The 14,271-nt window shown below is 32.3% G+C and overlaps 1 long non-coding RNA gene across 4 annotated transcripts in view; it reads left to right on the top strand.

Annotated features, from left to right (window-relative positions):
- The window catches only part of LOC108528726 (uncharacterized), a 77,469-nt gene that overhangs the window by 13,857 nt on the left and 49,341 nt on the right, over nucleotides 1-14,271 (top strand). For 2 of the 4 annotated variants that reach the window (XR_001885270.1, XR_001885271.1), the window contains exons 2-5: nucleotides 1,226-1,303; nucleotides 5,785-5,941; nucleotides 9,010-9,099; nucleotides 11,982-12,108. This is a non-coding gene — a long non-coding RNA (uncharacterized LOC108528726). Of the gene's footprint in view, nucleotides 1-1,225; nucleotides 1,304-5,784; nucleotides 5,942-9,009; nucleotides 9,100-11,398; nucleotides 12,109-14,271 lie in introns of those variants that run through there. The other 2 variants (XR_001885273.1, XR_001885272.1) reach the window with 2 other exon arrangements.

Genomic DNA, 14,271 nt, shown 5'->3' with positions numbered 1-14,271 from the left:
TTGGGACAAGTATTTCTGTCCTCAGTGGAATAAGAAGCACTGCCAATACCTCTCTCTTCATTTTCACAATTCTCCAGAGCCAGAAAAGGAGAGTTTCTTCTGCTTCAAATTATCTTTTCCCCTAACTCAAATTTTCTTTTCCTTCATTCTGGCTAACTTTCTGGCTAAGCTTTAATAGAAAAATAGATAACTTTAAATAGGCTTTAAAGAAACTATAATTTGAAGACTAGGCTAGATTACTGATATGCACTTTCTCAAATCAACAGCTTGACTGTAATGTTATTGCAAATTCGATTTTGAATGTCAAAAAGTATTATTTTTCTTTCTTTTCATTACTTCTTTAAAAAATTTTGATGCATAGTCCAGACAGGGATATTCTAATCAACCAACTACATGACATTTAAATCATATACTCAAGAAGGTAAAAACAATAGGTATGTATATTATTCATGTATTTGAAAAACTGTCTCTATTTTACCAAGACTGAAAATACAGCAATCCATGAAACTTGCTCTATTTTACAGTCCACCAATCTGCTCACAGTAGAGTGCACGCCAAACATGCCAAACATACCTATTTTTGAAACACGCTGAATTTGGCCAATGGAAAATATAGCATAAGGGAGGTATCTTGAGAATCAATTTTTTTTTTTTTTTTTTACTGCATATTCATGGATAGGAAAGTTAAAAATGCATTCAGTAAGAAGTTGTATTTTACTGAGCAGTCATACTCAGCATCTACTTATGTAGCCCATGAGTTTATGATTGAACAAATATCTCAAATCTTTACCTGACTTAACAGTGTCATGGATTCAAATTACCGAGGGTTTCCTCGTTTGCCTTGTATTTTTGTCTTCAAGGGTCATTTACTAGTAGATATGTAAGGTGACATAATAATATGTATAACTTAACAAGACTTTTCTTTATAGAGTCAGATATTAGTAACATGTTTAATGTTTCCCGATTTAGGACTCTGTTGGGCAGATCTGGAAGCATATTCATATTTGTTCTTAATAATCAATCTATTCTAAATGACTTGAGACACATTGGACTATATTTGTATATGTCAAATAATTCACTCTAATGTCAGACAAATGTGTAATTATTTAACTATAAAAGTGGATGTGCAAAAAGCATGATTCTATATGCTATATTCAATACGTTATAAAACATAGATGCATATGTATTATATTTATCATAATACAGTACTTTCCTCTTACCCACAGTTTCAGTTACCTGCAGTCAAATGTGGCCCAATATACAGACTGGAATAAGAGACATTGGAGACTCCAAAAGATGGGCAGGTGAGAGGGGGGTGAGGAATGAAATATTATTTATTTGGTACAATCATGCCAGTATACTCCAGCCTGGGTAACAGAATGACCTTGTCTCAAACAAATAACAACACACACTCAAAAACGAAGTCCAGACTTCACCACTAAACAATGACTCTTGTAACACAACAGCACTTGTACCCCTTAATCCATAAAATTGTGTAACCCTAAGTTCAAAACAAATGTTGAATAATAAGTATGTTTAAAAAGCAAATATAGTCCTAAAAGATTAAGCAGAAAATTCCAGAAACAAGCAATTCATAAGTTTTAAATTGCATGTTGTTCTGAGTAGTATGATGAAATCTCATCGTACTATTCAGCTCTGTCCTGTCTAGGATATGAATCATCCCTTTGTTCAGCATATTCATACTGTACATGCTATCCACCTGTTAGCAGCTGAGAGAGATGATATTTTCATAACATTTATCACTGCATATTGTTATAATTGTTTTTATAACAATTGTTTTTATAGTCTTTTATGTAACTAAAATATATGTATTTGTAGTTATTGCTATTAATGCCTTATTGTGACTAATTCATAAATTAAACTTTATCAGAGGTATATATGTATAGGAAACAGCATAGCATTTGCTAGGGGTCTTGTAATGTGTGTGTGTGTGTGTATATATATATATATACTCTGCAATTAGAAAGATGAAATGTAATAAAGCAACGGTAGTTAGAATGTAAGAAAAATCAGTGTACCTCAATTTGTATTATTATTGCCTTGTGTATCTGAATATTTTGAAATTCATTAATATGTCTCACACATTACAGGAAACTTATGAAATCTCTGCAGAGGAAAGAGGGAAAGTAAGGGAGGGCAGGAAAGAATAAATAAACTACTATAAGATTAAAAAGAAGAAAATACAAAGAGAGAGAAAAAGAAAAGAGGCAGACACATGGAGCATTTAAAGAAGGCACTCCTTTTGAGAATTAGCCTATAAGGAAATCAAATCTATACCTTGGGTGTAATTAGCTGCTTGTCTTAAGCAGATCAGCAAATGTGCAGTTATGCTGTATGAATTAAACGGAAGGTGACATTATCATCAAATACTGTAGATGCGGAACTTGAAATAAGATTCAACAGTATGTATGTACAATATGCATACAAGATATTTTTCTTAATTAAAAAAAGTTCTCCATTATTTTGAAAGTTTCCTTAGGAAAATTTGTTTCATCTAATTACTCATGAAAAGAAATTGATAGAATAAAAATCAACATATCTAAATAAGATATCAAACATCTAAAGAGAATAACCTCTCACAAGTATGAGGTATTGCAATTTAAAGACATCCTTGATCTAAATTTAGCCAAGTTCATTAAAAAAAACTTAGTCAAGGAATACATTTTAAAACATAATTGAAAATTAAAATATAATTTATCCCAAAGTTTACTGAAAAAGAAACTATTCTTCACCAATATTAAAAAAATGAGTCTAGAATTGGGACAGCAACCTGGATATCATTTATAAGATAAACTCTCTCCTTTGGTTGTTAAATAATTTAGTCAGTGAGCTGAATAGAATTGCTTATTTTTGCTTGTAATTAGGGCAGAGAGTCCTGGTCAGTGTCCTGAAAAGCAAACTATGATTTAAAGACTGTTAACTTATAACTCTAATAAAATGAAATAATGTTCCTGAAACCATAAGAAAATCCTCTGGAGAGACACTAAGACTTTATATGAGATGGAGGTTTATCTATTATATTGCTCCACAGGCAAATTTACTGGAAACACTGTTCATTATCTCCTCTAAGCATAATAGTTCAGGTATGAGCAAAGCTGCTGGCTCCAGGCAGAACAGACAAGTGGTCCAACTTTGCATGCCATATTTCTTTCAGTGTTGTTCCCCAGGACTGATACTCATCATGAGTGTTTGTACAACTCATAGCACTCTTATTCTCTCTCTCTCTCTCTCTCTCTCTCTCTCTCTCTCTCTCTCTCTCACACACACACACACACACACACACATTCTTTCTCTTCCCCTCACTCCAGCCTCTCTCCATGATTTCCAAAAAAAAAAAAAAAAAAATTTTTAAGACTATCACATATTTATCTCATCTGAATTACTCAGGGTTACCTAAAATTTTAAGGCTGACTTCAGTGCAACATTTCATTCATCTAGTGGAGACCAAGAAATTGATCTTTCTTTCCCTCTTCTTTAACTTGATAACTATTCATTCTATTTCCAAGGGCTTCTGTTCTCTCAAGATTATAGATTTGAATCTAAAAAAGTTAAAATTATAATACATTTTCAAAGTTTTATTTTTATACTTTATCCTTTTCATATAATGAGATACCTAACAAATACAGTTCCAGATATTATGGTAGGCAACTCAGAAATGTATAATCTCATATAAGTAATTTATATTTTAAGTAATGTCTTCTAATTTAACCCACTTATGCCTAATGTTCCATTATTGAAATACTAAGCATGTGGGAGTTATTTATATCCTACTGCTCAAGGTCATCGCCAAAATCTGATTTTTTCACTCATGCAAAACATCAAAAAATTGTAATATCAGGCATAAATGGCTTTTGAAGTGTTGCTGGTCTGTGTAGTTTTATATTAAAGAGTGCGTGAAGTGAGATGTAATTAAAAAATGTAGAGTGCATTGGGCTTCCAGTAGTGGCAATTCATCTACTGAAAATAGCTCTGACAGCTAGGAGATTTTATAGATCCAATGAAGGCCCTGGAAAGCTAATAGCAGTGGAAAATTAAAGGGCTGTGATGCAGGAGAAAGATACCTATAATGTTTAGTATTGGGGACCACATTGCCCCTAAGGCATTGCAGAAGAATATCTGTGAGGTCAACAAGGAGGAAAGGAATGTTGACTGACTTTTAGGCCTAACAGAACAAAAATTAGAGTTGAAGGCCATTTAGGGAGAAGGTGACCTAAAAACTCCCTAGTACTTTGGGCAGGGTCCCCATAGAAATACATTATAGAATTAAAAAAGAGACACAAGTAGAACTACCCTCAAGGACTGAAGCATAACTTTGCATTATTTTATTTCCTAAATTTAGATTCATGTGATCCAAGTGGCTAGTGTCTCTAGCCATCTGCTAGAAGTAAATATAAATTTTTTCTGAAGAAAGATAAGAGTATACTTAGACTCTAGTTATTTTTTCCCTAAATTTAAAATATGCAATGCCTATCACTGAAACAAAAATTATCTGGCATATGAGGATAAGATAATGTGACCAAAATCCAAGAAAACACACAAATCACAAATCATCAGGATATTTAGATAAAGGATTATCACACAGATACTTTAAAATTAATGTGATTAATATGCTGACAGAAATAAAAGGAAATGTTAATAGCCTTGCCAAAGAATGGGAAACTATAAAGATTATTGAGCCGAAAAATGTAATAATAAAATTTAAGATCTCAAGAGGTTTAACAGTTGTCAGATGCATGTGAAGAAGGAATTGGAAGATAGGTTATTAAAAATATGAGGAATGAAGCATTAAGAGATAAAATGGTAAAACAAAACACAGTAAAGATTATAAGATGCCTAGGGCACATAATATTTTAGAATTCTACCATACATGTGATTGTAGTTCTAGAGTATGACCTCAATTGTGAAAGACAAAGAAGAAGAAAAAGGGCAAAGAGGAGGAGAGATGGAGGAGAGGAAGAGAAACGAAAAAAAAAAAAAAAAAAAAGGAGGGAAGAAGAGGGGAGAGGAAAAGAGAAGAGAAAAAGGGAATAGGGGAAAGAGAATAGAAGGGAATAAAGCTGAATCAGTATTTGAAGAGATAATGGGTGAGAATATTTTTAGAAGGATGAAAGATATCAAGCTACAGATTCAGTTTTATGAACTGGAGCATGTAGTAGAGTGTTTTGGCACCTGGGAGACAAGAAAAGGGGGGCAGATTACATATTGTGTGAGTTATTTATGGGCTCCACAAGTCATACTATTGTGTTTGGACAAGGATAATTCAGAAAGGAATCTGAGCAAAATAATAATAAAACTTCAGTAATAAACTCAGTTTATTATCCCAACTCACTCAACAACGGTACATGTATTATACAATTATTTCTTCTAATTTACAAATGAGAAATTAAGATTGAATTGTCTTGTTCTAGGGTACACAGTAATAGGCACGACTGAGCTATGTTTACTTGATATAAGAGTCAAACTCTTAACCATTAACTTCTATAATATCTCAATCATGCTGACACCTGTATTTCATTTTAGTTAAAAAAATTACAGTTGTCAAGGTCTATCATTTCACAAATATCATCACTTATTCTCATAAATGCTGTAGGCCATTTCATATTCATTCACATATTTACTAACAACTGATATTTATTTAGTACCCTCAATGGGTCATACATACACTTCCATAAGCATCAGAGTTATATCAGTGTCAATAACTGAGAAGAGTCTGAGATTTTTCCCTACTATTAAGTTAACAAGTTTTCCTGCCATGGTTTTATAGATGGCGACAGAGAAAGCAAGACTTCTGGGGCAGAGGCAAAGGAATTTATAACTCATGGCACAATGGACAATATGACCTTCATGTTGGTTCCAGTTTCAATTGCCTTTTAAGTCATACAGAGTGACACAGAATGACTTTGGAGAATGCTGTGCACACAGTAAGTCTGCATCACTGCTAAGGAACCCCAAGTTTAAGAAGATTGCACACCATTATACAAGTTTAAGAAGCTTGCATAACATTGTGAAAGATTAGGGTTAATCTTTTATAATGGTATGCAACTAAATATGCCAAACTTTGGCCATAAAGGGATATATTACATTTATTATACTGGGAAGAAAAGAAACACGTCCTCTGTTTTGAAGGAAGGGACTATCTATGATTTCTTCCAAGAATGTTTGCTATACACATATCCTTGAAAAGAGAATAGAGAGCAAAAGGCTGTAGTGTCTATGCTTATAAGATGTACAGAAATCAAAATGACTCATGGAGAACTGTTTCTCAATAAACAGATGGACAAAAATTTCTTCTTTGTGAAGCTTACATTTTAGGAAAAAAGCCCAGTAAATATAACACATTTTTTAAAAGGTTTTATTAGATTACAGGTAATCAATGCTAAGACAAAACAAAACAAAAACGAAAACAAATAAACAGTGGATAAAGGAGACTGGAAGTATTTGAGAGTGTAGTTTAAATTTGGGTTGATTAGGGTAGGCCAAGAAAATAAAGTAATATATGCAAATAATTAAAAATAATTTCCCTGAATATTACATTTTCACTTACTTTTATCCTAATTAATTTCATTGGGAAAAATAAATGCACTTAAAATGAAACATATTTCTAATTTTGTTTATTGTGTATTAAGTCTTCACATGAGAATGGTAAGAATAGCGTAGAAGAGAAAGCCTCTCTAAACCATCATTTTTTATGTTTAGTGATCATTAGAGATAGAAAAAAATATGTGTGTGTGTATGTGTATGCTGTAGTTCATTTCTTTCTCATTCTCTAATTACTAACAACAAATATTTATTTAGTACCTTCAATGGGTCATACATACACTTTCATAAGCATTAGAATTACATCAGTGTCAACAACTGGGAAGAATCTGAGATTTTTCCCTACTATTAAGTTAACCAGTGGTCTTGCCATATACATGCATACACACACACACACACACACACACACAAAATACATATATATTAATATATAAATATATATAATATATATAAATATATCTCAAGTGATCCTGTCATATATATATGAGTGTGTGTGTATATATACATATATATGTGTATATATTTATGTATCTGGAGTTTGATTAGCAATTACATTCAAGTCTCCAAAATGTTGCTCTGGAAAAGCAATTTTGAATCCCTGAAGTGCTTTGGCTTATTCTATATAATCCCTGTGGTACCAACTTTATTGAAATAAGAAACCAATTTTTCTCAAGAGAAGCAAACAAACGAGACCTCATCTGAAATCCCCACAGGTTTAAGTTGACTTTGCAAGTCAATGCCCATGAGATGAAGGTGTTTGCAACCTGGGTAATGTATATTTTCCTCGCTTGTGATGTGTTTTCTTGTCATTAACCATGGTGCTCTCCCAACTCACAGTTAATTCATCCAAACTGGTTTGCATCCTCTAGGGCTAAAGTAGGAAGTTTGGGCCTACTTATGGCTGCAGGAAATGCCATTTTGTGTATTTTGAGGTAACACAAAAACTGCTGGTTTAGATATTATAAAATCCTACAGTCTCTTGAGAACAATATACTTCACATAATGTATGATGATAAAAAATACAACAAAGATTTTTCTACACAGATCCACCAAAGCAAGCTCAGAGACATAATATTATTACAGAAAATTTATACTGCCATGTAACTGGATATTATATAACTGGATATTATAGAGAGAATATATATAAATATCTGAATTAGGTTTAAAGGCAGTGAAATTTAATGCGCTATATATAATTTACTAAAATATTTTTTCTGCTGACTCAGCACTTGGAAGATTACTTGTTTGAAAGAGAGTGTAAGAAATATAGTTCTGGGTAGAAATGCTCTCTTTTTATCACTTATTCTACAAAATACAGTTATATTTATGGCTGGAAGTTTTACAAACTCTATAGATTTTGCAGCTGCTAACTCCTGAAATCATTGTCTAACATTACAGTATTTCTGAAGTGTAAATTAGGATTCAATGCTGTCAAAAGTTGCAGTAATACCTTCTTACATATATAGACAATTTGATTTGCATTCATAAAAGTAGAATGCAAATCATTCACCACTTATCACATAGAAACATGAAAACATAGTTCTGTCTTCAAATCATGAACAGAAGCACATAATTGTCAATGTGCTTACTTGAATAAAGGTATGTAAAAATGTGCATTACAGCTTATTTAACAATTTTACTTTTTCTGCAGTTGGTTCTCATTAATTATATAGTATTCTGCCACACTAGATTGTGGGCATTAATGAACAAATTTTAGAAAATCAAATTTACCTACTATTTAAAAAACATAATTTTCTTATTTTTGAATGATATTTTTTTGTAATATATCACATTTTAACAAGCCCTATAATGCACTGGAATGTAGTTAGCATTCACATATATGAGAAATTGGAGGAGGATGCATTGTTAGTGAAGCTGTCACATATTTAAGATGTTAAAAAGTAATTCTATTTTAATAATTATAATTTTTAAAAACTGCCCGACTACTGAAGTGGGGCGCTGATATTTTTTCTGGTCTAATAACCTGAGTAAAGTATAAGAAAACAAAATATATCCAGGCATTGTACAATATCCAATAGAAGAATGTGACAACTGAAAGAAGGAGAACTCATGAGGTTAGCTGCAAAATCATCCTGGCTTTCTGTAGAAGATTCTCCAATGGCTGCAACAAGCTAAAGTAAAATTAATGGGACTGATTTCTGTGCACTGCACCTGCTGAATGTAGCAAAACGATCATATAATTTTTTAGCATTATTATGTTGAATTGCATTGATTGATTTTTGGAAGTTAAACACCGTTTTGGAGTATAACTCTAATATGAATATGATATATTATCCTTTTTAATATAGTTCTTTGATTTGCTAAGACTGTTAGAATTTACATCTATTTTATGAATGACACAATTTTCTTTCTTATAATTTCTTTTATGTTTTGTATTATTGATAACCTCACAAAATAAGTCTGAAGTATTTTCTCTTTCTATATCCTCTAGAATATTTTCTGGTAGACTGATATATTTCTCCTTAAAATTTGGAAAAGTTTGTGATGAAGAAGCTACCTGGGTCTGAAGATATCTTTTCTGGTAAGTTTCAAATCACAGATTCAATTGCTATAATAGATACGCAGATTCTCTAAATCTTTTGCATCATTTTGATATGTTGGGTACTTTGAGACAATCAATTTCATCCAAAGAAAATGTTTGTAAAATATAAAAAGTACACTATATAATTTTCATGCATTAATACATATGATAAATTTTCATTTATAAATTGTTAGAGTATAAATGTGACAAATATTGACTATTTTTAGTTTTTTAATGTGACATATGATTTTCAAATGCATATTTAAAACAATACCTGTTCTCTCACAGAGATGAATCATGTTGGGTCTTGATTTCAAAGGTTGATTTATATTTTCAAAGAAAATGTTCTTCATAGAAAGAATTTTTAATTACACTTTGGAAAACACTCTTTTTTCAGTCATAAAACAAATATTAGCTGTTGATAGAACAAGAGAGCATTTCAAGAAACATAATCTATAGAATTCGATAAATTATTAAAGGGTAGTTCCTAATTAGGCTTATAAACATCAATAATTAATAATTCCCCAAACTCATAGCAAAAGTGCTTTTTTCTTTTCAAAGAGGTTTCTTTTTGTTTCCATATTAAATCCATCAACTCTCTGAGGTAACTTGAGAAAACATTTATTGGTTGAGAAATGAATTCTTGGAGATGTGTGCAGTTTATTATATAAATACTATCAGAAGAAAGGTTCTCTGAATCCCAGGGCAGCTTCATCATCAGAGAACTACAGTGGAATTAATGTAAGATTCTAACATTTCACTATGTGAACCATGCTTTTCTCCAGGTCCTTACAACATATAATAGTTTATAAATCCAGGCTAACAAATGTGCTAAGTAAACCAAAGGAATCAAAATAAGACAAAGCAACAACGAAAATATAACTAACTATCATGACAGAAATCTCATTAGGAGAGAATCCGTGAAACGTTTAGGGAGAAAAATAATGGAGTGCTCTGTATAGAAATAATAAGCATCTCTCTAGTCAACAGTTAAAATAGGAAGGAAGGAAGGAAAGGAAGGAAAGGAAAAAGGAAAGGGAGGGAAGGGAGACACTCAGAAAAGGAAAAACAAAAGGCATTTTCCAGTGGGAGAAGAAATAAATTTTTATTTGCTCTATTTCACTGAAGAATCTTGATTAATACAGTTGCTATTTTTTATTTTTATTAAAAAAATTTTCTTTTATACATCATGTGGATCCATCCAGCCCTTCTGTTTGATCACAGGTGGATGTGGCTCATTATTGGCAGAACTGTGTCCACTTAGGCATTTCAGATCAAATACAATTCCTGGTCATACAAACCTGAAGTTTTTATGGTATCTATGATAATTATGTTTTGTGGAAAGGTAGGTTGACATTCAGAATATGACTGAACAGCTTATGTAGGTCTACCTAGAGAGAGAAAATAGACTGATCATGAGGGGTGCAAATGTTGGTCCTGTGACAATTATAGTTCTCATAGTGAGTTAATCACTTGCCTCTGAATTTATAAGTGTCCTCAGAGCTTGCTTCATGTATAGATACCGCTGAGATATTAATGCCCCTTGATGTGCTGATGAAATCAGTGTGCTGCACCAGATCTGAAGCTTAATACATTAATCAAAAAAATGAGTTTAGCCCCTAGAGGCCTCTTGGTAGTATTCTTGGGTGTATCAAACAGACTATGCGGACGAACAGTATTTTTGAGGAATCAACATTCCTTTTTTTTTTTTTTTTTTCCAAATGTGAGAGCTCAGCATTGTTCTTTTCTTTTCAAATTTCTACCAATAAATGTAGAATGCAAAGGAAAAGAAAAGTTGAAGAAAACAGGTATTTCAACAGTATAGATAATTTTTAATTTGTTTAATTAAAAGAAATTCAAATTAAATCATCTCTGAAGGCTTATCTTTGATATAGCCTGTAGTACAGTACCAAGCACTAGAACATAAGCTCTTCAAGGATTGTAATATGAAAAAGCACAGCATTGAATCCCTAAAGTCAAGCATAAAATCTGCATATGGTAGATGCTTAATAGAAATTGCTCACAAGATATTATCATTAAATAACCCTCTTAATGAACTATTAATGACAATGAAGATGTCTGATTAATACATACCTTAATTGGTAAACTGATGAATTGATAATTGTATTAATTTTAAATTTGCTTTTAAATTGAAAAATAACATTTTTATTTATGCTCGATCTTGAACACAGTACAGTGCTGAAGAGGCATACATATTAGATAGGTTGTATGGACTCTTGCTCTTTCATGGTCCCTATTATTACTTTTTAATTAATAATTTTTTTTTTTTTGGTTTAAGGGGGCTGACAAGTCATGTTTTTTCCTCCTCTGAATTTGTAATCAAATTGAAAATGCAACAAGCATCTGTTAGGAATAAAAAATGTCATCACTGGTGTTTTGACTGGATTGAAAACCTTAGGAGAAGGAACAGAGAGCGTGGTGGCTCTCTATTTTTCATCATATTGAATGTAAACTTTCTGTGATCTTCTCTGCTTCTGTTTCCATATGGTAAATATTCTTCAGTCACAACTGACTTTTTACAAATTTAGAATACTATGATTCAACATGTTTAGTGATTCTAGCAAAAGCTGTAATAGAATAGATTATATCCTAGTAAAATATACATTTCCAAAACTGACCCAAGAAAAAAGAAAAGCACACTAAAATATACACGAGATTTTAGAAGAGACTGGAAAGGTGATTAAAGAGTGCATGTGTGTGCATTTTGTTTAAAGGCTCCAGGGACAACATAATTTCACAGAAGAAGAGGTTTTCTAATATCTAAAAAAAAAAAAAAAAAAAAAAAAAAAAAACAAAAAACAAAAAACAACAACAACAAAAAATTCTCATGAAACTAAAAAATTCTCATGAAACTATTCCAGGTTATCAGAAAAGGTAAAAGTTGACAGCCGGGTGTACTGACTCATGCGTGTTATCCCAGCACTTTGAGAGGCCAAGGTAGGTGGATCACTTGAGGTCAGGAGTTCAAGGCCAGCCTTGCCAACATGGTGAATCCCCATCTCTACTAAAAATACAAAAATTAGCCGGGTATGGTGGCACACGTCTGTAACCCCAACTACTCAGGAGGCTGAAGCATAAGTATCACTTGAACCCAAGAGGTGGAATTTGCAGTGAGCTGAAATCACACCACAGCACTCACTCCAGCCAGGGCAACAGAGTGACAGTCTGTCTGTCTCAAGGTAAAAGTTTTTTTTTGTTTGTTTGTTTGTTTTAGACAGTTAGCAGATTCTAAATAAATACTAAAACATGAATAAGATAGATGGAGAAAGAAACCAGAAAAAGAATATGCATTGAAGAAACAGATGTCAGGAATGTGTTAATTTTTCCATATCAGTAAGCTAAAGTGCAGAAAAGTCATACACTTTATCTCTCTGTCAGAAAGATTTTTGTTTCCTTGTCTTGATAATCTAACAATTGTACAGGGTATGATAAAGTCTTTTAAAATAAGTGCTGTCTAGACCACAATTAAAAATTTAATTTGACAGTATAATGTCTTGCTTAAGGTTAGAGAAATTTTCCCTCCTTTCTATACTTTTTTGCAATATTACCTTTTTTTGTATGGTTAGAGATATTTTTTACTCAATTTCTTTAAGCAACTAGTTCAGTAATAGCCATTTGTTCTAACATTACATAATTGTCTTTAAAAAGTCTTAAAATCATGCATTTGTTAGTTTGTATTCAGTAGTTCGATCTCTTTAGTTACAACTTTATTTTAGAAGGAAACATGCAATATGGAGAGAGTAAAAGGAATCTCAAATTTGCAAACCTTATATCTGTAAAAGAAAGAATACATAAAAACTTTCACAACTCAAGACAGCAAACTATCTAATTTTTAAAATGGCAAATTATTGGGAAAAAACCTCACTAAAGATATATCGATGGAAAATATGCAAATGTAAAGGTGTTCAGGATTATTAGTCATCAGAAAATTCACTGGGGTTGTTTTTTCCTTATGAATTTGTTCAAGTTCCTTATAGATGTTGGATGTTAGAACTTTGTCAGATGCATACCTTGCAAATATTTTGTCCCATTCTAAAGGTTTTCTGTTTGCTCTGTTGATAGTTTCTTTTGCTATGCAGAAGTTCTTAAGTTAAATTGCATTCCATTTGTCAGTTTTTGCTTTTGTTGTATTGCTTTTGGCATCTTTATCATGAAATCTTTGCCAGTTTCTATGTCAAGAATGGTATTATCTAGACTGTCTTTCAGAGTTAGTTTGTATAGTTTGCAGTTTTACATTTAAGTCTTTAATTCATCTTGAATTGATTTTTTGTATATAGTGTTAGGAAGGGGTCCAGTTTCAATCTTCTGCATATGCTAGCCAGTTATCCCAGCACCATTTATTGAATAGGGTGTCCTTTCCCCATTACTTGTTTTTGTCAGTTTTGTCAAAGGTCAAATGGTTATAGGTATGCAGACTTATTTCTGAGCTCTGTTTGTTTTTGCACCTGTATCATGCTGATTGGGTTACTGTTACGGTAAAGGACATAGAAACTTTTCAAAAGAAGACATACATGCAGTGTACAAGCAGATGAAAAATAGTTCAATAACACCAATCAATAGAGAAATGCAAATCAAAACCACAATGAGAAAACATCTCATACTAGTCAAAATGGTTATTAGTACAAAGTCAAAAAACAAAAAACAAAACATGCTGGCACAGATGGAGGCAAAAGGAAATGTGTACACACAGTTGGTGAGAATGTAATTAGTTCAATCATTGTGGAAAGCAGTGTGGTGATTCCTCTAAGAGCTAAAAACAACTACCATTTGACCCCGCAATCTTATTACTTGTATACACCCAAAAGAATATAAATTATTCTACCATAAAGACACATGTATGCATATGTTCATTGCAGCACTATTTACAATAGTAAAGACATGGAATCAACCTAAAAGCTCATCATCAGCAGACTGGATAAAGAAAATGTGGCATTCTCTGTATTTCCTGAATTTGAATGTTGGCCTGCCCTACTAGGTTGGGGAAGTTCTCCTGGATGATATCCTGAAGAGTGTTTTCCAACTTGGTTCCATTTTCCCCCTCACTTTCAGGCACCCCAATCAGACGTAGATTTGGTCTTTTTACATAATCCCATACTTCTTGCAGGCTTTGTTCATTTCTTTTTCTTCTTTTTTCTTTAGGTTTCTCTTCTC

Source organism: Rhinopithecus bieti, unplaced genomic scaffold (assembly GCF_001698545.2).
Source record: "Rhinopithecus bieti isolate Rb0 unplaced genomic scaffold, ASM169854v2 scaffold_5334, whole genome shotgun sequence".
Classification (NCBI taxonomy): Eukaryota; Metazoa; Chordata; class Mammalia; order Primates; family Cercopithecidae; genus Rhinopithecus; species Rhinopithecus bieti.
The sequence above is the reverse complement of the archived record's forward strand: the minus strand, read 5'-3'. Positions and strand labels throughout refer to the sequence as shown.